The sequence below is a fragment of the Bos taurus genome, chromosome 14 (assembly GCF_002263795.3).
Source record: "Bos taurus isolate L1 Dominette 01449 registration number 42190680 breed Hereford chromosome 14, ARS-UCD2.0, whole genome shotgun sequence".
Taxonomy (NCBI): Eukaryota; Metazoa; Chordata; class Mammalia; order Artiodactyla; family Bovidae; genus Bos; species Bos taurus.
Window position 1 is genome coordinate 69,413,804 of NC_037341.1, and position 21,839 is coordinate 69,435,642.

Here is a 21,839-nt window from a genome sequence, read left to right on the forward strand (position 1 = left end):
TTTAAGATACCCTGTATGCAAGAAAGAAGGGAATGTAAGAAAACACACCTGTATCTGGTCATTTGTACAAAATATAGGAAGAATAAACCAGCAGCTAAACCTTCAGAAAGAAGGTGAAGTTGCTCAGTCATGTCTGACCCTTTGTGACCCCATGGACTGCAGCTGCCAGGCTCCTCTGCCCATGGGATTCTCCAGGCAAGAATACTGGAGTGAGTTGCCATCTCCTTCTCCAGGGGCTCTTCCCAACCCAGGGATCAGCCTGGGTCTCCTGCATTGCAGGCAGACTCCTTACTGTCTGAACCATCAGGGAAGTTATTAAACCTTCAGAGGGCAGAGAAAAAAGCCGGAGAGAGGAACTGGGACAGGTTCCTTGGGATGAGGAAAGAGCAATGTTTCTCTTGAGTGTCCCTTTTGTACAGTTTTGGCTCAGAAACCACAGAATGCTCCCAGCACCCCCACAAAATAAAAGACGAAAATCAACCGGGGTGTGTGAAGGAGGAACCTCAAATTTGGAACCAGTTACAATTGCACCTATTACAAATGACAATATAACCACACTGAAGGTGTGGTTAAGTAACTGGAAATTAGCATTTTGAATGGGTACTATTAATATAAGGCTAAGATGAAAAGAACCGTAGACAAATAAGCCAAGTGGTCATCTGGGCTCACAAAGGTATGAGTTAGCAATTCTATCATTCTGTGTGTATTTAGGACTGGACATGTGAACGGAATATATGGTGGGTAATGAGAGCCAGTTTCACACCCCCCGACACAGACACATACTAAGGTGACCCTGAGCAAGGTCAGAGCTTCTGTAATCCCTCCCCCTTCAGTGAAGCCTGAACCACTGGTTGCTTCTAACCAACAGAATATGGCAAAGGTGAAGGGACTTTGTAGTTGTAATAAGGTCCCTAATCGGCTGATTTTAAGGTCAAAAGAGTCTCCTGGATGGACTGAACAATCAGGCAAGCCCTCTGAGAGAGAGTCTAGATGCTAAACTTCATTAATTATGATGGGAATGCAAATTAAAACCATAATGAAATACAATTATATATTCACTTGATTGGCAAAAATTCAATGCTGACAATGACAAGCGGAGGTGGGTCTACTCTTGACACAACCACCCCGTGTCCTGGTAGCTCCGTTCCAGGCACAGACCATACGGAAACGTGTGCTTCTGTGCATTAGGACTCGCGTCCCAGAATTTTCCTTTCAGCATTTTTTCCCAACAGCCAGAAACTAGAAACAGCCCAAAGGCTCGCCGACGGTAGGCTGGATAAACCGGTGCACGCGTGTGATGCACTGCTATGTAACCGCGACAGTGGACCACCTGTAGCCACACCCGTCAGATAGGAGCCATTTTTGAAATGTGAGAAAAGGAAATCACGCAAGAAAAATGTGAGAAAAGGAAATCACGCAAGAGTGGGGGAGAACTGGGCTCTAGGAGCCAGGGTTGGAGAAAGATACACTGTTCACTGTGTACATCCTTTTGTATTTAACACAACTTCAATGAAACTAAGTAACTGTTTTTCAGCTTCTTGGTTCTATTCCAGACCTACTAAATCGGAATCTCCAGAGGATGCCTAGGAATCTGGATTCTTCCAGCTCCCTGTGATGTTTAGGCAACTGAAGTTGAGAATCCCTGGTGGCAGAAGAGGGAGTCAGAGCAGACTGTGCTGTCAGGAATTCCAGGGACCACATCCCAGTCCTCCTTGTCTCTCCCCAGAAGCTGGGAGCCCTGGCCCTTTCCTTGGGAGCAGACATCCCAGGCACAGCTCTTGAAGGCTGGTTCCCGTTGCTGCCCTGGAAATAAGAGGCACTGGCCCACCCGCCACAAAGTGCCTTCTTGGTCTCAGGTGACCAGCCAGAGAAGAGTGTGACTGCTCCCTGCTCCCTGTCGCATCCTTCTATCTTGATCTCCTTCCTTCCTTTAGTGGCTCTGCCTCTGTTTCATATCGACCATGGATGATACGCAGTTGAGAATTATATTAAGACTTGAGTTCTGTGTCTTTGGGTTAATTTTAGGTCTAAAATACTTTAGCATGCAAATTTATATTTTGAATAAAAACTTCTGCCGGAATGTACAATTTTGGATCCCATAAGACTGCAGACTCTAGACCTGGCCTTTCCAGATGGTAGCCCCTAGCCACAAGTGGTTATTTTAATTGGAATCAAATAAAATTAAGAGTTCAGCCCCTCAGTCACAGCAGTCATATTCAAGTGTTCAATAGCCACATGTGGCCAGGGGATACCATAACAGACACTTCAAATACAGAACATTTCCTTCACCCATAACAATCTCTATGCCTCGCCACAGTTCCACAGCTCCTGTGTAGCAGTCTCGGACCGCTGCTCTGCCAGGCAGCTTTCCCCCACTTTATCAGATAATCTGCTTTAAGTCATCACAACTATGCAGGCTGTCATCCTCTTTCTTCACGGCCACTCTCCTTCCCACCCAGCCTCAGCGCCATTCTGCACCATCCTCATGATCGCACGCTTAACTCTGTGCCTTCTCTCTTTCAGACATGCCTCCTCTGCTGATCTCCAACCTCATGTTAATCCAAATGCAGGCCTTTGTTTCTACACTCAAGCTGCCTAAGAGCTACTGGAGCCATGAGACTGGGGCCATGAGCCACTGGGGGGTACAAGCTCGAGCTTGACTGTTGGCCCATCCTATTGTGCACCCCTGGTCAACTTGACACAATTCCCCTTCTCTGCTCACCTCAAGACTCCTATCCCAGGGCCATCAAGCTTTCATGTGCAGACGAATCATTTGGGAGATCTTATGAAGAATGCAGGTTCTGATCCACTAGGTCCAGGGTGGGGCCAGAGACTCTGCATTTCTTAACGGGCTCACCCTAGAAAAGTTTGTGAAGCTGAAAAGTGGACTAGCAGTTACAGAGCTGACCAGGCTTTGTTGATGATAAATGAAGCCTCTAAAATAACAGTAACAGTCTGATGTGGTGGCCTCCCTGGACAGCTTCTTTCTCAACCAGCCTTCCCAGGACCTGCTTGTCCCTATTATCTCTGAAACCCCGGGAGGCCCTGGCCAAGGTTTCCTGCTTCACGTCAAGCCTGGACCCCAGGGGACATGAACGGCACCTGGCTTTGTCTCCCTGATGAGCCTAGGCTGTGTCGATGGCACCCATCAGTAAGGGAGTCAAACGGATCAGTATGTTGCACTTAGAAGTTTCTGAGTTTCACAGGTCAGGCAGTAGTTTTGGGGGGAAGAAAAATGACAAACATCTACCCAGAAATCCAGAACAAGTTAGAAAGTCTTGGAACTAGGGAACATCTTACAAAAAGTTTTGCTGATCCAAAAACATGTTGCGTTTGGCAAACATGTGCTGCAGAATGCATTTGCAGCCCCAGAGTTCTGCAGAAGTACCTGAGGGATTATTAACACAAGAAACTTCTGTTAATACTCTTGCTCTTAAGCAAAATGATGAAGAAACTGACATATAGCAATGTAAATAAACTAAAGAATTCCTTCTTGTATACTTTGTCATATAATTGGATTGGTAGAACTTGCATGAGGTCACAACATTCAGGGGAGGACTTGACAAATTAAAAGGACATCAGTTTCAGGTTCCAACTAAAAGGTTGCGCCTCCCTTTTAATAGAATCTGTACATTTGACATTTTCTAAAATCTCTGTAGTGCTGACACACTAAATTTCGTCTAGGTGGAGATTCTTTCTGGCTATATTTTCTATTTTAAAACCATAAAGTGGGGGTGCCATTGCTAAGACACTTCTTGGTAATTCAAATACCTGGTTATTATACAAAAAAAATCCACTTCAGACCCAAAGACTTATGTTTACTGTCAGTTTTGGCAGAACTGACTTTTACATCTATTTTCCAGTTGAAATACCCTCGTCAGAGACTGGGAAATGTTGAGTTCTAGTCATATCCCATAGCTACACCTGTGTTGTGACTGAAATTTCAGTAAGTGTGTGAAACGATCCCGAGGAAGTACAGCTGACTTGAAGATGTGACTAAGTGCCTCTGTGCCTCTCACACAGGGCCCTGGGGAACAGGCAGAAACCAGGGGACTGCACTCCTTGGAGTGTTATTGTAGTATTTTTATTATAGGAGCTTAAATATTGACACTACCCTTTTCAGTGGCTTGTCTTCTAAATTCATTCTTCTGGCTGTTTTTCTGTTTGTTTGTTTTTTAATAGGTAAGGTAAGCTAAAATTGGGCCTACTCTGTAGTAATTTCTTTAAATGTAAATGCTAAATACACAGAAGTGTCTGACAGGATGACAGCTGGGCTGTAGGAGCCGGGTCATGAATGGGGTGTGAAAGCCAGGGCGCTGGCCTCTCTCCCTCAGACGGAAGGGCCGGGGACAGCAGCTCTCCTAAGGACGTTTCTTGCTGTTGGGTGGTATTGATCCCATGGACAAGCACCTGGCTGGCCTCTGTGTGATTTGTTGTGTTGATTCGGTGTTGAGTTGCTACTGAGAAACAACCTTATGCCATCTTGCTACTTCCCTCAGCTCCTTAAAGACTTACAAACTCACTGCACATTCCTGCCTCACTGCCTGAGCCGTATACACCGTTTCTGCTTACCTGCTGTTGGCGGGAATTTCAGTCAGTGGTCTCTACTAGTCGCAAGGGAGAAGGGGAAGCGTATTTGGCCCTTCTTTCAGCCAAATAAGGGGATCTGCTACTGACGAAGAGCGAGGGCACGGACGCCAGGGTGGGGTGCCTCCCCACCTGCCCACTGGAAGCCGCTCATCCTACAAGGCCTAGGACAGGCATGATATACTCTGCATATAGGTTAAATAAACAGGGTGACAATATACAGCCTTGATGTACTCCTTTCTCAATTTTGAACCAGTCTGTTGTTTCAAGTCTGGTTCTACCTGTTGCTTCTTGACCTGCATACAGATTTCTCAAGAGGCAGGTCAGGTGGTCTGCTATTCCCATCTTTTTAAGAATTTTCCACAGTTTGTTGTGATCCACACAGTCAAAGGCTTTAGCATAGTCAATGAAGCAGAAGTAGATGTTTTTCTGGAAATCCCTTGCTTTTTCGACGAGCCAGCGGATGCTGGCAATTTGACCTCTGGTTCCTCTCCTTTTTCTATATCCAGCTTGAACACCTGGAAGTTCTTGGTTCACAAAGTGTTGAAGCCTAGCTTGGAGAATTTTGAGTATTACTTTGTATTATTTTGTACAAGTCAAAATATTTGTCGTTTCTATAAATGAAATTTCAGTGCCAACCAGAACCTTTGTTTGGCAGCTAGAGCTCCAAGGCTAAAGGGGTCTCTGGTTAAAAACAAACAAAAATGTATTCTCACTGTCCTAGGTGCTCAAGAAACATTTTCTCATGAAGGGAACTATTATTTCTTTCATTACATGAAACATATCTTCCAAAAAGAGTAGGCCCATGGGATGTCCCTGATATGGACAGGGACATAACGATGGACATTGAGGATGTCCCTTAATGCAGTGGTTAAGACTCTGCACCGCCAATGCAGGGACACAGGTTCAATCCCTAGTCAGGAACTAAGACCGCACATGATATGAGTCGTGGCCAAAAGATTTTTTAAATGGGCCCATAGTTGCTTATTGGCAATTCTGAAGTCTGCGAGCTCTTGAAACCAAGTTATTTCATAGCTTTGGCACAAAACTTATTTTGCAGCAAAACTGCTTGAACTGACGTAAGACTCAGTTGTGTCATAACATTCCTCCCAAAATATCTGCTGAATACTGGTGTTTTGTTGCTTTTTTTTTTTTTTTTGGTTCTTTTATAACCGTAAAAACGTCAAACAGAGTCAAAGATACCCTGTGGTAATAGTGAGAAGATAAAAAGAAGAAAAGAAGTGTCTTTCATTAACAACAGCACAGCACAGTGATGTTATTACAGAAGCTTGATCCTGCGGTCTGTGAGGCATCTTACTGGAGATTATGAAGTAGAATAATTATGAAATATGACTTAAAGAAACAGATGTTGTTTAAGGTATACAGTGATGATGGACAAAAATTAGTAAAAATAAAAAACCAGAAAATGTTGCATAGAACAAAAAAAGTTAAGACCTTGACCAAGTTTTGGCTCAGTGGATTCCACAAGAAGGGAATGTGTATCTGGAATATATGCCACGAAGAACGGAACCTGAAGGTCTGTGTGAACATTTATTAGAATTGGCTATAGATACTGAAGAAGCGGGGTAGAGCCCCTGGAGGAAGGCAAGGCAACCCGCTCCAGGAGTCTTACCTGGAGAATCCCGTGGACAGTGGGGCCTGGCAGGCCACAGTCCATGGGGTTGCAAAGAGTTGGACCCGACTGAAGCGCCTTAGAGGGCATGTTGAAGAAGCATCACTGTGTGAAATGATCTGGAAATCAAGTGGGAAAAGCTTCTAATGATCAGAAAATTATATGGGTAAATTTGATAAACTCATGCCTGATGAAAACCTTATCCTTGAACAAACTGACAGTGTAGACGAAACAACTCTTTCCTGGAGATACACTCTCGGAAAGACGTGCAGAGCACTGAAGAGTGACCACAGGTCGTGGGGGTGCTGTGACTGCTGCCCCGTAGACAAACTAGCAGCGTCTGGAGGGGGCAGCCCCTCAGATGTCAGAAAGGCGCACGTGATTTACCTGCGCTGCACAACGCAAACAGGACATAGGTAAGCAGAGAAATACGGTGATTTACCTCGGCTACACGCAGAACACAGGTAGCCAGAGAAACACTGTGATTTACCGGGGCTGCACACGGGACACAGGTAACCAGAGAAACACTGTGATTTACCGGGGCTGCACACAGGACACAGGTAACCAGAGAAACACTGTGATTTACTGGGACTCCACATGGGACACAGGTAACCAGAGAAACACTGATTTACCGGGGCTGCACACGGGACACAGGTAACCAGAGAGACACTGTGATTTACCGGGGCTGCACACGGGACACAGGTAACCAGAGAGACACTGTGATTTACTGGGACTTCACATGGGACACAGGTAACCAGAGAAACACTGTGATTTACCGGGACTGCACACAGAGAAACACTGTGATTTACCAGGACTACACACGGACACAGGTAACCAGAGAAACACTGTGATTTACCAGGACTGCACACGGACACAGGTAACCAGAGAAACACTGTGATTTACCGGGGCTGTACACAGGACACAGGTAACCAGAGAAACACTGTGATTTACCGGGGCTGCACACAGGACACAGGTAACCAGAGAAACACTGTGATTTACCGGGACTTCACACGGGACACAGGTAACCAGAGAAACACTGTGATTTACCGGGACTGCACACGGGACACAGGTAACCAGAGAAACACTGTGATTTACTGGGGCTGCACACAGGACACAGGTAACCAGAGAAACACTGTGATTTACCGGGGCTGCACACGGACACAGGTAACCAGAGAAACACTGTGATTTACCGGGGCTGCACACGGACACAGGTAACCAGAGAGACACAGTGATTTACCGGGACTGCACACGGGACACAGGTAACCAGAAAAACACTGTGATTTTCCGGGGCTGCACACGGGACACAGGTAACCAGAGAAGTACGGTGATGGGTCAGTGAGGATTTACAGCGGTACTCCCTGCAGGCAGGCTGCCTTGGAAGGACTGCAAGATGTTACTTTTCCTAGAGAAGTGCTCCACAAGACCACCCTGAATTTCCTGTGATGCCAATGTGGAATTATCCTCAGTGAAGAACAAGTAAAATCATTTAACAAGTAAGACAAATATTGTCCTAGGTGCTTGCTTGCTGAAATTAACAAGGGTCTCAGAATCAAAGACTTTCTGGAAAAGTTCAATCTTCAGGATGCCATTAGGTGCTCAGGCTTGGAATTACAGTGATACATCAATATTAAAAGTGCTTTTCACTGATATGATGCATAAACAGTCACTAATCATGAGAAAATTCAGACAAACTCAATTCAAGGGACATTTTTCAAAATACTTCACCAACACTTCTCTAGAGTTTTAAGGTTGTGAAAAAAAAGGAAAGATGGAAACTGCCATAGGTTCAAGGAGAAACCAGGGAGACATGATGATGAAATGCAGCAGGGTAAACTGAATTGGATCCTAGACCAGGGGGAAAAAAGGCCATTAATGAGAAAACTGGTGAAATCTGCTGAAGTGTGGGCTTTAAGGAATAGTACAATACCATTGTTAATTTCTTAGTTTTGGCAAATATGCCATGGTTATTTAACATTAGTGGAAGATGGGCTCAGGGTATATGGGAACTCTGTACTATCTTTTCAATTTTTCTGAAAATCTAAGATTATTTCAAAATTAAAAGTCTATTTTTAATAATGCTTGAATTTTTTTGTTTACAGTGATGTTTGAGGCTAAATCCACAGATGAATACTTTAAAGGATTTCCTATCACTAATGAGAAGACTTATTGCTAAAAGTTTATGAGCTAAAAGTATAAACTGACATCAAAGAAGCATTCCGCATTGATGATGATACTTCCATTGGGCGTATCTCGAGTGAGAAAATGCTGAAGTGGCTTTGTGTGTGTGAGTGAATGCATTTTTTTTTTTATTGTGGTAAAATACACATCATAAAATTAATCATCTTAACCCTTTTTTGGTAAGTGAATATTTGCTAAATCTTTTTTTTTTTTTTTTAAGGACTGGTGTTTGTTTATTTGGCTGCACCACAGAGTATGCAGGATCTTAATTCCCTGACCAGGGACTGAACCTGTGTCCCCTGTGGTGGAAGCAGAGAGTCCTAACCACTGGACCGCCAGGGAATTTCCATCTCAACCATTTTTAAGTGTGCAATTCAGTGGTATTAAAATACAGTTACGCTGTTGCACAACCATCACCATATCATCCATCCCCAAAACTCTTTTCATCTTGTGAAATTTAAACTTTTTACCTATAAACACTAACTCCCCAGACTTCCCTCCTCTCAGCCCCTGACAACCACCATTATAATTTCTGTGTTTATGATTTGGACTACTCTAAGTATCTCAAGGAATTAAAGAGCCTCTTGATGAAGTTGAAAGAGGAGAGTGAAAAAAGCTGGCCTAAAACTCAACATTCAAAAAACAAAGATCATGGCATCCAGTCCCATAACTTGATGGCAGATAGATGCGGAAACAATGGAAACAGTGACAGACTTTGTTTTCTTGGGCTCCAAAATCACTGTGGACGGTGACTGCAGCCATGAAATTAAAAGACGCTTGCTCCATGGAAGAAAAGCAATGACAAACCTAGACAGCATATTAAAAAGCAGAGACATTACTTTGCCAACAAAGGTGTGTATAGTCAAAGCTGTGGTTTTTCCAGTGGTCATGTATGGATGTGAGAGCTGGACAATAAAAAAGGCTGAGCGCGGAAGAAATCGATGCCTTCAAACTATGGGGTTGGAGAAGACATTGAGAATCCCACGAACTGCAAGGAGGTGAAACCAGTCAATCCTAAAGGAAGTCAATCCTGAATATTCATTAGAAGGACTGATCCTGAAGCTGAAGCTCCAATACTTTAGCCACCTGATGTGAAGATCTGACTCATTAGAAAAGACCCTGATGCTGGGAAAGATTGAAGGCAGGAGAAGAGGGTTACAGAGGATGAGATGGTTGGATGGCATCACTGACTTGATGGACATGAGTTTGAGCGAGCTCTGGGAGATAGTGAAGGACAGGGAACCCTGACGTGCTGCAGTCTATGGGGTTGCAAGAGTGGGACACAACTGAGTGACTGAACAACAAGTACCTCAAGTAAGTGGAATCATATAGTATTTGTCTTTTTTGTGGCTGGCTTATTTCACTTAGCCTAATGTCCTCCAAGTTCATGCATGCTGTAGCATATTGCAGAATTTCCTTCTTTTTCTAAGGCTGACTTGTATGTATATACTATAATTTGCTTATCCATTCATCAGTGATGGATATTTGAGTTGCTTCCATGTCTTAGCTAATGAAAATAGTGCTGCCATGAAAATGGGGGTACAAATATCTCTGAGACCCAGTTTTAAATTATTCTGAGTATACAGCCAGAAATGGGATTGCTGGATTATATAGTAATTCTATTTTTAATTTTTTGAGCAACTGTCACACTACTTTTGCACAGTGACTACACCATTTTGCATTCCCACCAGCAGCGCACAGGTGCTCCAGTCTCTCCGCATCCTTTCCAATACCTGTCATTTGGTTTTCTGATAGTAGCTATCCTAATGACTGTGTGAAACGGTTTTAAATACAGATCATCACTAGGATAACAGTGATGATGGATATGACTTTGTAAACACGGGTGGAAAAAAACAGCCCTACGTGGGATGGTGAAATTGTGTTATTAGTCAGGGGCTAGCCTTGAACCATGCCGCATTTATCAGTGAGCGTGAGCTTATGGTGATTTTCATAATTTAAGAGGGACTGCTTAGATGGAAACCTAAATTAGCGAAGCATTTGACCTGCTGCTGCTACTGCTAAGTCACTTCAGTCGTGTCCGACTCTGTGCGACCCCATAGACAGCAGCCCACCAGGCTCCCCCGTCCCTGGGATTCTCCAGGCAAGAACACTGGAGTGGGTTGCCATTTCCTTCTCTAATGCATGAAAGGGAAAAGTGAAAGTGAAGTCGCTCAGTCGTGTCCAACTCTTAGCGACCCCCTGGACTGCAGCCTGCCAGGCTCCTCCGTCCATGGGATTTTCCAGGCAAGAGTACTGGAGTGGGGTGCCATTGCCTTCTCCCATTTGACCTGAGAAGTACTTAAAATGGCCCTTAGTCCTGCTCCTGCCAGCAGGGGGCGCTCCGGCTGCTGCTGGCGACACGCACTGAGGTTCCTCCCCTAAGACGCTCAAGCAACCAGGGGCAAGGGATGTTCACCTTTGTCTTTGCACAGGCATATTTAGCTGAATTCAAACCTGTGTATCTTGAAAGATTTACAAAATGTTTTCTTAGAAATAAGACTACTAGAGTATTTACATTCTGTATTTATCCCACTATTTCATTTTGGTGATTTTGTTATTTAAATAAGCTACCCACTCTTTGTCCTAATAAATCCTTCACTACAGAAACATTAACATATTTGACCATTGTATGCTACGTCAGACTCTGCTGCGGTTACTAAATTACATACTACTGCTTAAGAAACCTGAAAAATTCTGAATTCCAAAACTGACCAGGCCCCAAGGATTTTCGATTATAGACTGTGGATATTCTTTTAGTCAAAAAGCAAATAATGTACTTGCGAGAGATCATTCTGTTGTTCCAAGTTAAAAATCCTGTTTGAACAATTTATAACACCTGCCACACTTGGCTGTCCAGACTTCTAACTATAGGCAGCTATACCATCTTCCCTCATAGGATAAAGACCTCTGTTATATTCTGGCACTAATACCAAAACAAAACTTACTTTTTTACACAACGGAACTGAAAAGTTTAATCGTCTTTGGAGCTAATACTTCCAGGTTGTATCAGCCTCTAATTAGGGGCCTTTACAAGATTATATGAAGCATGAGTTAATTTCTCCCTAATAATTCAGCATCGTCATTATGAAGACCAGTTATTCATTGTGAAAACAGGGCCTAGCCCCCAGACCATCTGGCTTCCTGAGTACTTGTGCTCGCACTTTAGTCCTCCATGCACGCCTGGGCTCAGACCCTCCTGTCTGCTCTCAGCGTAACTGCCATAGCATCGTTACTGGAAAAGCTTGTTCAGGTTATCTAAAGTAAGAATAAATGATCCCACAGAAGCCAGAACATCAGACATCTGTTTTGGCTATTCAGCGGCCCTCTTCCTTCCTCTCTACTTTGCAGCTGGGTTACTTGTAACTGAGGCACCAGGTAAATAACGCCAGAGAGCCCTGGTGCCATTGCACATTATTCTTCATCTCCATAAGGATTAAGGGGAGCAGAGACACGTATCACCCCTTTTGTAGGCCAGTGCCACACTGAGCACATCAGGATAACACACTCTGGTACCACAGCCAACATATTTTGCTTGTGTTTTAATATTCTACTACAAATTGCTTGTATAGAGGGGAAAAGAAACTAATGTTTACAGAGGGACTACAATGTGCTTTGCATATGCTACTGCCTTGCATCACACATGGGGATGTAGCTATTACTCCCCTTTTCAGATGAGTGAAAGGAAAAGTCACTCAGTCGTGTCCAACTCTTTGAGAATGCCATGGACTGTGTAGCCCGCCAAGCTTCTCTGTCCATGGAATTCTCCAGGCCAGAACACAGGAGTGGGTATCCTTTCCCTTCTCCAGGGGATCTTCCCAAACCAGGGATTGAACCCAGGTCTCTCACATTGCAGGTGGATTCTTTATTGTCTGAGCCACCAGGGAAGTCCTTTACAGATGAGGACTGAGGTTAAATACTTTACCAAATCTCTCACAACTATTAAGTGACAGAAACTAGATTATAACCCATCTGTCTAACCTATTCTCTCAAAATTTTTTTCACTTTATTTAAAAAAAATCATAAACTCATTGCGTGCTTGTTATAGCAAGGCAAACAACACAGATATGCTGCTGTCTCCTTCCACATTCTGTCTGCCCTCGAAGCATAAATTTCATCAGCTGAGTTGGTATCCTGCCAACCCCTCTGAATACTCACATACTGATGATGCCTGACTTACTATGGTTCCACTGACAACTTTAGACTTTACAGTACAGCTCAAAAGTGATAGGCATTCAGTAGAGTCTGTACTCACATTCTGAATGTTGATCTTTTCTCAGGTTCGCAACATGCCATCCGATACTCTCAAACCACAGACCACAGCTACCTGTTAGTCACACCATCAGGAGGGTAAACAGCCAATGCCCTTACAATCATCCTGTACCCAGAAAACTATCCCAATGGTCACTTTCAGTATTTAGTAAATTACATGAGACATTCAACACTTTATTATAAAATAGGGTTTGTATCAACTTTGCCCAACTGTAGGCTAATGGCAGTGTTCTGAGCATGTTTAAGGTAGATGACTCAAAGCTATGAAGTTAAGACTTAGTTCAGTGGCTCAGTCGTGTCTGACTCTGTGACCCCATGGACTGCAGCACGCCAGGCTTCCTTGTCCATCATCAACTCCCGGAGCTTGCTCAAAGTCATGTCCATTGAGTCGGTGTTGCCATCCAACCATCTCATCCTCTTTCGGCCCCTTCTCCTCCTGCCTTCAATCTTTCCCAGCATCAGGGTCTTTTCCAATGAGTCAGTTCTTTGCATCAGGTGGCCAAACTATTGGAGTTTCAGCATCATCATCAGTCCTTCCAATGAATATTCAGGACTAATTTCCTTTAGGACTGACTGGTTTGATCTCCTTGCAGTGCAAGGGACTATCAAGAGTCTTTTCCAACACATTTCAAAAGCATCCATTCTTTGGTGCTCAGCTTTCTATATAGTCCATCTCTCACATCCATACATGACTACTGGAAAAAGCCATAGCTTTGACTAGACAGAACTTTGTTGGCAAAGTAATGTTTCTGCTTTTTAATATGCTATCTAAGTATGTCATTGCTTTTCTTTCAAGGAGCAAGCGTCTTTTAATTTCATGGCTGCAGTCACCATCTGCAGTGATTTTGGAACCCCCCAAAATAAAGTAACTATGTCCTTGTTTCCCCATGTATTTGCCATGAAGTGATGGGACCAGATGCCATGATCTTAGTTTTCTGAATGTTACGCTTTAAGCCAACTTTTTCACCTTCATCAAGAGGCTCTTTAGTTCTTCTTCGCTTTGCCATAAGGGTGGTGTCATCTGCATATCTAAGGTGATTGATATTTCTCCCAGCAATCTTGATTCCAGCTTGTGCTTCATCCAGCCTGGCATTTCGCATGATGTACTCTCTGGGAGTTAGTGATGGACAGGGAGGACTGGCATGCTACGGTTCATGGGGTCGCAAAGAGTTGGACACAACTGAGCGACTGAACTGAACTGACTCTGCATGTAAGTTAAATAAGCAGGGTGACAATATACAGCCTTGATGTACTCCTTTCCCAATTTTCAAACAGTCTGTTGTTCCATGTCCGATTCTAACTGTTGCTTCTTGACCTGCTTACAGATTTCTCAGGAGGCAGGTCAGGTGGTCTGGTATTCCCATCTCTTGAAGAATTTTCCAGTTTGTTGTGATCCACACAGTCAAAGGCTTTGGCGTAGTCAATAAAGCATAAGTAGATGTCTTTCTGGAACTCTCTTGCTTTTTTCAATGATCCAACAGATGTTGGCAATTTGACCTCTTGTTCCTCTCTGTCTTTTCTAAATCCAGCTTGAACATCTGAAAGTTCACAGTTCACGTACTGTTGAAGCCTGGCTTGGAGAATTTTGAGCATTACTTTACTAGTGTGTGACATGAGTGCAATTGTGTGGTAGTTTGAGCATTCTTTGGCATTGCCTTTCTTTGGGATTGGAAGAAAACTGACCTTTTCCAGCCCTGTGGCCACTGCTGACTTTTCCAAATTTGTTGGCATACTGAGTGCAGCACTTTCACAGCATCATCTTTTAGGATTTGAAATAGCTCAACTGGAATTCCATCACCTCTGCTAGCTTTGTTCATAGTGATGCTCCCTAAGGCCCACTTGACTTCACATTCCAGGACGTCTGGGTCTAGGTGAATGATCACACCATTGTGGTTATCTGGGTCATGAAGATCTTTTTTGTATAGTTCTTCTGTGTATTCTCGCCACCTCTTCGTAATATCTTCTGCTTCTGTTAGATCCATACCATTTCTGTCCTTTATTTCTGTCCTGAAGCTATGAAGTACAGAAGATTAGGTGTCTTAAATGTATTTTTAACTTTTTACCATGGGTTTATTGGGATGCATCATCAATCTGTCCATTTCATCATAGGTGATTAGAATGCAAAACTAGGAAGTCAAGAGATACCTGGAATAACAGGTAAGTTTGGCCTTAGAACACAAAATGAACCAGGAGAAAGGCTAACAGAGTTTTGTCAAGAGAACACAATGGTCATAGCAAACCTTTTCCAACAACACAACAGACTCCACACATGAACATCACCAGATAGTCAATACCGAAATCAGACTGATCATGTCTTTTGCAGCTAAAGATGGAGAAGCTCTGTATAGTGAGTAAAGACAAGAACTGGAGCTGACTGTGGCTCAGATTATCAGCTCCTTATTGCAAAAGTCAGGGTTAAATTGAAGAAAGTAGGGAAAATCACTAGGTCACTCAGGTATGATGTAAATCAAATTCCTTGTGATTATACAGTGGAGGTGATGAATAGATGTAAGGGGTTAGATTCTGGTAGACAGAGTGCCTGAAGAACTATGGATGGGAGTTTGTAACACTGTACAGGAGGCAGTGACCAAAACCATCCCAAAGAAAAAGAAATGCAAGAAGGCAACGTGGTTGTTTGAAGAGGCTTTACAAATAACTGAGAAAGGAAGAGAAACAGAAGGCAAGAGAGAAAGGGAAAGATATACCCAACTGAATAGCAAGGAGAGAAAAGAAGGCCTTCTTAAATAAACAATGAAAAGAAATAGAGGAAAACAATAGAATGGGAAAGACAAGAGGTCTCTTCAAGAAAACTGGAGATATCTAGGGAACATTTCATGCAAGGATGGGCATGATAAAGGACAGAAGGACCTAACAGAAGCAGAAGAGATTAGAAAGAGGTGGCAAGAATACACAGAAAAACTAAAAAAGAAAGGTCTTAATAACTTGAATAATCACAATGGTGTAGTCACTCACCTAGAGCCAGACATCCTGGAGTGTGAAGTCAAGTGGGCTTTAGGAAGCATTACTAAGAACAAAGCTAGTGGAGGTGATAGAATTCCAGCTGAGCTATTTAAAATCTTGAAAGATGGTGCTATTAAAGTGTTACACTCAACATGTCAGCAAATTTGGAAAACTCAGCAGTGACCACAAAACTGGAAAAGGTCAGCTCTCATTCCAATTCCAAAGAAGGACAATGCCAAAGAATGTCCAAAGGGTAAAAGTGGTAGTCGTTCAGTCGTGTCCGACTCTTTGTGACCCCATGTACTGTCGCCTGCCAGACTCCTGTGCATGGGATTCTCCAGGCAAGAATACTGGATTGGGTTGCCATTTCCTTTTCCAGGGGGCCTTCCTGACCCAGAGATAGAAACCAAGTCTCCTGCAGTGCTGGCAGAATCTTTACCAACTACCATACAACTGTGTTCATTTCCCATGCTAGTTAGGTGATGCTCAAAATCCTTCAAGCTGAGATTCAACAATACATGGACCGAGAACTTCCAAGTGTACAAGCTGGGTGTCTAAGAGGCAGATGAACTAGAGATCAAATTGCCAACATTCATTGGATTATGGAGAAAGAAAGGGGGTTCCAGAAAAATATCTACTTCTGCTTCACTGACTATACTAAAGCCTTTGTCTGTGTGGATCACAAAAACTACGGAAAATTCTTAAAGAGATGGGAATATCAAATCAACTTACCTGTCTCCTGAGAAACCTGTGTGCAGGTCAATAAGCAGGAGTTGGAACCAGATGTGGAACAATGGGCTGGTTTAAAATCGGGAAAGGAATGAATCAAGGCTGTATACTGTCACCCTGCTTATATAACTTATTTGCAGAGTACATCATGTGAAATGCTGGGCTGGAGGAAGCACAAGCTGGATTCAAGATTGCCGGGAGAAATATCAACAACCTCAGATATGCAGATAATAACACTAATGGAGTAAAATGAAGAGGAACTAAAGAGCCTCTTGATGAAGGTGAAAGAGAAGAGTGAAAAAGCTGGCTTGAAACCCAACATTAAAAAAGCTAAGATCACGGCATCTGGTCCCATCACTTCTTGGCAAATAGGAGGAGAAAAAGTTGAAACAGTGACAGACTTTATTTTCTCCGGCTCCAAAATCACTGCAGATGATGACTGCAACCGTCAAGTTAAAAGGTACTTGCTCCTTGGAAGGAAAGCTATGACAAACCAAACCTAGATAGCACATTAAAAAGCAGACATGATGACTTGGCTGACAGAAGTCCGTATAAACAAAGCTATGGTTTTTCCAGTAGTCATCTACAGATGTGAGAGTTGGAACATAAAGAGGCTGAGTGCTGAAGAACTGAAGTTTTCACATTGTGGTGCTGGAGAAGACTCTTGAGAGTCCCTTACTCTGCAAGAAGATCAAACCAATTAATCCTAAAGGAAATCAACCATGAATGTTCATTGGAAGGACTGATGTTGAAGCTAAAGCTCCAATACTTTGGCCACCTGATTCAAAAAGCCAACTTACTAGAAAAGACTCTGATGCTGGGAAAGATTGAAAGCAAAAGAAGGGGGCTGCAGATGATGAGATGGTTAGATAGGATCACTAACTCAATGGACGTGAATTTGAGCAAAGTTTGAGCAAAGTCAGAAAAACAGTGGAGGACAGAGGAGCCTGATGTGCTGCAGTGCACAGGGTCACAGAGCCGGACACGACTCAGTGACTGACGACAACAACAATACACACAGAGATTTGGGTTTTCCCAAAGGTAAGATCACCCTACTAATGTTACTCTGTTACTCTATGTCTACATTTATATCATATAGACAGTTTTCCAAGTGTATACATATAACCCTCACTTATTAAAAAGTAACTGCATGCTATATTCTGAATTACAGATAAACCATAATTTATTCAACATTTCCTGACAGAAATTCAAATTGTCTTTAGTTTTTTTGCAGTCACAGACTGAGCTTTAGTAAACTTCCTCGGACATAGAACCTTACAAACTGGACCCTTGATTTCACAGGATAAATGAACAAAAATGGCATTACTGAATTTAATCTCTGTATTTTTTAATAGGTAGCTGGCTGTATGCCCAAAAGGAATAGCAATTCATATTTACAGCAGCAATGGATAAGTGCTCATTGTCTCACCCTCTTGCCAGATACACTACCAAGGTCTCTGAGATAATATTTTGCCTATTTGATAGTCAAAACTGGTATTTCATTGCATTTGTTTGATTACCAGTAAAATTTGGATCTGCACTCTTCTGTTATCAGGGTTAGACTCATAAAAAAGAGCGATGTGCAAGGCCAAACAATGCAATCGGCCTCCAAGGCTGGTAGTTATCCCTACAAGACGGGGGCAAGGTCTGTTGGATTCTGGGCAAAGCCCACCCTCAGTCAGACAGTAGGGTCTATAGCCGGGGCATCAGAGAAAGAAAGGAAGACACAACTGGACTTGGAGGTGTGAATGGTTCAATAATAACAGTAAATAAATGGAGAGGTAAGTGGGGTCATTCTTATTAACTCTCAAAGGCTGTATCAAAACCAGGTCTTACAGGGGAGGGGGTAAGGAACACTGAAGACCAGATGCTTCTTTTACAGCCTTTGCCCTTCACCTGCAGAGTAAATAAGAAAGAAGAAAAAGAAATGACAAAAAGAGAAAGAAAGGAAAAAAAAACCCAGTTTCCTTGAGCGAGGCCCAGGCTCCTGTAAGAGGGCGGGGTGTCTGGAGCCTCTGATACAGGAAAGCAGACAGAGCGCGGCCTCCCACAGCTCAGCCCACTGCCTCCAACTGCGAATGAAATCTGAGGACCAGCCGGAGGCCAGCGTGGAGGGGCCGCCATCAGCCGAACCACGGCTCAAACCAGAGGCCTGCCTCTGGACCGGTCGTAGTTCTCCAAAACTTCTTTTTCCATTTTGAAAAATGAGAGAGGGGTTTGGAATTTCTGATGTGGAAGGCCACTTCCGATTCTAAGATTCTATAATTCCAAAGATAAAATGTTGATAGTTTTCTGATAATTTCAGCTCATCTCTAAGTGGTATCCATGAAAAAGTTGAAAGGTCGTACAATTTGCAGTCTAGGGTTCAGGTCCCAACCTGCCAGCTATGTGATCTTAGACAAGTGCTGTGATTCCTCTGAGACTTTCCTCATCTATAAAATGGACAAAATAAACCTCATAGTGTTGCTATAAGATTTAAGCATTTGAGAGGGTACTTATAAACTGCAAAGGTTAAAACAAACTCAGCAGAATGTTCTTACTAAGTCTGAGATGCTCGTTCCCATTTCTTCCCTTAGTTTAAACTTCACTAATCAGATACTTAGATCATTCATTCTGAAAATATTGAAAGAATGTCTTCTGTTCTAGGCACTGGAGATACTTTAGTGAATAAGACGTTGGAGGTCACTGACTTCACAGGACTTGGACCTGAAGATGTTCTTTTAACATCTGCATCAGACAAGGAAATCCGGACACGTAAACATTTTAGCAAGCTACATAAAAGGTAAACAAGTTGTGTCCAGTATTGCAGATATGAATTCAATACATATGTGCAGAGCTCCTACTATAGCCCCAGACCTAAGGACCAGGCACTGTTCTAGGTGTTGGGAGGCTGAGCTCTGCACAAGACATACCAGGTCTCTGGCCTTCTGAAGCTTACAATCCACCAAAAGAGTTGACTCAACCAGACTATCACTGATTATATGAGTACATATGACTTCCCTGGTGGTTCAGATGGTAAAGAATCTGCCTGCAATTCAGGAGACCCAGGTTCGATCCCTGGGTTGGGACGATCCCCTGGAGAAGGAAATGGCAACCCACTCCAGCATTCTTGCCTGGAGAATTCCATGGACAGAGGAGCCTGGCGGGCTACAGTCCATGGGGTTGCAGAGTTGGACACAACTGAGCGACTAACATATATATACATATATGTTTTTTTTATTACATATGTAAGGCACAGCCAAAGAGAAGTATGAAGCTGCTATGAGAAGTGTGAACATGGCTCTGGACCCAGGGCTGCAGGCCTCTTCTCGGGCTACACTCAGGATGGGAGACATCATAAACTCTGACTTGTCCCCCTCGTGTCTCATTTCTCCTTCCAACTATTGAGCCTGGACAAGTTAACCGCCTTTACCAAGGAATGAGATGTCTGGGTGGAGAAAGTAACCACAAGTATTTTTCAGCTGTGGTCAGTTGTTACGGCTTAATTAGATTTTCAAACAGCATTCACCCATTCTGCTGAAGTGTGACTCAGCTTCATCCTTCTTTCAGGTTCCTCTGAATTTACCCAGTGACTCACTTAACGTAACGACTCCACAGCCAGTAACAGACCACCAGCTGCTCTCTGACCTCTGAAGTATGGATCACTGTGCTGCGTACTCAGCTGTTCATTCAGCAACTGTGGATTCTTTTACATGCAACATGGTACTAGGCCCTTGCTTCTGGCATCTACAATCACATTTGAAAACTTATATCAGCCACAGGTCATTTGCATCTCTCTTTGAAGACAGTATGAGTGGATACCATTTGATTAAAGGAGATACAGGAGCTCGCACGAAGGAGACATCACTTCTGGCTAGAGTTAACTAGGGAAGCGGAGGCTGCAGCTCTGATGAGAACCTGCTTCATCCGGGACATTTTACGTAGATTCTTGGATTGGATGTGGATGCTGCACAAAGACCTTGGAGGTGGAGACCTTGAGTAATGGAAAGAATTAGGAAACGCAGAAATGAAGTTTCAACTGAGAATTTATCCACGGCCCAATGCTGGTCAGGCACCCAGGTGAGCAGTGTGGACCTTGGAGCAAAGGACTTTCAGCAGGAGACACACACAAATAAACAGGCAATTACAACTACCATATGGTGTAAGGTGTGCTACAATAGATAAAAACACCGGGGTAATGGGAGAACACAATAAGGCGTATTTGTCAGGATTTGTTCAGTTGCACTTAAGCTAAACTGTGACGGACTGGCTTATGTCACCAGGAACCTCGGTGGATCCAGGACTTAAGGAAGCTCTCTCTGTGTGTCACCACGTCCTGCAATTTTGCAGATGGTGTGTTCTTCCAGATGAACATTCTTTGACACAGTGACCCCAGACGCAAGAGGCAGGCTTCCAGCTAGCTCCAGTGGAAGGAAGTTAGGGAGGGACTTTGGCCCTGCTTGGGCCATTCAGTTTTCCCTTAAACTGTTGCCCAGGGAAAGGGAACTATGATTAACACACTGGGTTTATGCGTCTATCCCTGTTGGTGGACGGGTAGAGACGGGGAGGGAGGCGGCGGGGTGTTGGGGGGGCGGTGGGGGGTGGTGGAAGAAATACATGCTGGGTCACCGAAAACAACGGCTACCATGAAGAGGCCCTAAAGGGAACACGGGCTGGAACAGAGAGCAAGGCGTGTGCACGGTGAGTTCCTGGGCTGCTGGGAGATTAGTCTGGCCAGAGCTGGGGTCACACCCAAGAGCAGGGAGGGAAACTGAGGCCAGACTGTGCAGGGCTTTGAATGCCTGGCCAAGGACACTAGGTCAGCCTGATGGGTACGTGGTGACGGTTCTGTGCAGAATCTTTCCCATTTTCCTGAAAATCATTCAGAGCAACAAGAATAGAGGTGTGAAACACCAACAAGCTTACATCTTTAGTAAATAAAACAAGGAAAGGAGAAGTTTCACAGACTTCGCATGGTGCGCAGTGTCACCCCCACCACCAACAAACACGGGAAACTATAATGGGAGATTCAGCAGGTGCCCCAGGGAAGGGCAGAAATGGCACAAGGGTCCTGAGGGGGCAGGTCTCAGCAATGCCCAGTGAAAATTCAGCCCAGGAGACGACTCGGCCTGGGTGGGAACAGCTGGGTGAGCGGGACTAAGGAGGAAGAGGGCAGGGACACTGGGGAGGAAGAAATAAATCTGTGAGTGACTGGGGCAGCCACAGTTTCAGCTCAGGAAAGCGAGGAGAGCAGGCGGGCAGGAAGGGGCAGGATGCCTGGGAAGCAGGGGTTGGGGGAGGAACCAGGATGAATGATAGGAGCTCAGCTGAGCCAGGTTACAGCTCTAAACGGAGAGGACACCCTGATGCACGAAGGTGCCACGAAGTCAGGTATACGATGCACGAGAGAGGCAGGAAGCCTTGAGCTGAGAAATGCGGACAGCTCCCTCGTTCCCATCATGGGATTCTCTTGCTAACAGTCGTTTTAGAAAACTCCGACTCA